Below are 1,920 nucleotides of genomic sequence, written 5' to 3' on the forward strand. Positions count from 1 at the left end.
CATGGTATTGGTATGGTGCTCACATACCACTCTGGAATGGGTACCATTGAGGTACCCTTAAATCAAAGAATTCATATACCTCATAGGTACCCTAAAATGGGTGACTGAAGTGCACAAGTTGTCTTTCACATCAGAAAAGATAATTCTGTGCCTTCCTATTGATACCTACTATCTCAAAATACAGTTATATGTTCTTGGGGATATGGTTGAAGGACTGACATGACTTCACATATTGCTATTGCCATGTCATTTGTTTTGGACATCATGCCCAAGTTGTCTTCCTCATCAGAAGAGGACATTCTATGCTTTCACATTGATAGGTACTGATCAATCCCAAAACATAGTCAAATTTTATGTTCTTCTAGGTTACAGTACTGTATGTGACTATCAACATGAATAGCCTCCCCTGATGTGAAAGCCACCTTGGGCATGATGTCCAAAACAAATGACATGGCAATAGCAATATGTGAAGTCATGTCAGTCCTTCAACCATATCCCCAAGAACATATAACTGTATTTTGAGATAGTAGGTATCAATAGGAAGGCACAGAATTATCTTTTCTGATGTGAAAGACAACTTGTGCACTTCAGTCACCCATTTTAGGGTACCTATGAGGTATATGAATTCTTTGATTTAAGGGTACCTCAATGGTACCCATTCCAGAGTGGTATGTGAGCACCATACCAATACCATGGTACCATGGAATGGAAAACTCATACCATATCCCACTCATACCAATACCAAGTTACCATACCATACCATGTCATGTTATACCATACCAGATGGTATGATACCACTTCATACCATCATACCAAAGCTGTCACTGGGTGTCTGGGGTCCTTTTCCAAAAGAAATAAATTATTTCTGCAGGCTGCAATACTGGTCCATTGGGTACCATTTTTTGTGGGGTGGTTCTCCATGTTTTTCTTGAGATATTGAGCTACAAATTGAGGCTAGATAGTCCAAACTATCTATTTAAAATGAGCTTAAATAGGCTTTATCCCAGCTTTCTCATGCATCCAAAGCCATTTAATGATACATATCTTTCCCAGTCCTTTCTATTTGAACAAATATTCATCCAAATCAAACAATACCACATCTATTGGGATGAAGTGGTCATTGAGAAGCAAAGAAAAGTGGAAAGGTTCTTCAGGTTTTTTCTAAGATTTCCAACTCCAAGTGGAGGCTAGATAGTCAACTCCAACCTTTGGAAATCAGTTCAATTGAGGGTTTTTTCATTTCTAAAAAGCCATTAATATGAATCCTTTCAGTAATAGGTTAAATATATTTTTTGTTAATTGGAAATGGAATCAAGTCTTGTTGTCCTAAGAGTCTTGATTATCAAAATATCATACCATGGTATTGTAATCCCATGTTGCACCCTCATACCATACCATGCACCCTCATACCATACCATGCACCCTCATACCATACCATGGTATTGCACTCCCATACCATGGTATTGCACCCCCATACCATGGTATTGCACCCCCATACCATGGTATTGCACCCTCATACCATACCATGCACCCTCATACCATACCATGCACCCTCATACCATACCATGGTATTGCACTCCCATACCATGGTATTGCACCCCCATACCATGGTATTGCACCCCCATACCATGGTATTGCACCCTCATACCATACCATGCACCCTCATACCATACCATGGTATCAGGAACCATAATCTATTTTTATTTAGGCAGAGGAAGGCAGAAAACCCTCATTTCGAAGTTTGTTTACATATATTTACCAATAGCTTTGACCAAAGTGAGGCTAAAATTTTGTAGTGTCCGCTTTGATGTGTGCACTATTTCCTAATTGGGCCATTTCCTAATTGGGAAAAGCGTTACACTTTTTCCTGCCACACCTAATGTCAGGCACAGTGTGCAGTTAGGTTGGGAACTGTTCCCA

This window comes from Laccaria bicolor, genomic scaffold (assembly GCF_000143565.1).
Source record: "Laccaria bicolor S238N-H82 LACBIscaffold_53 genomic scaffold, whole genome shotgun sequence".
In the NCBI taxonomy this organism is placed as follows: Eukaryota; Fungi; Basidiomycota; class Agaricomycetes; order Agaricales; family Hydnangiaceae; genus Laccaria; species Laccaria bicolor.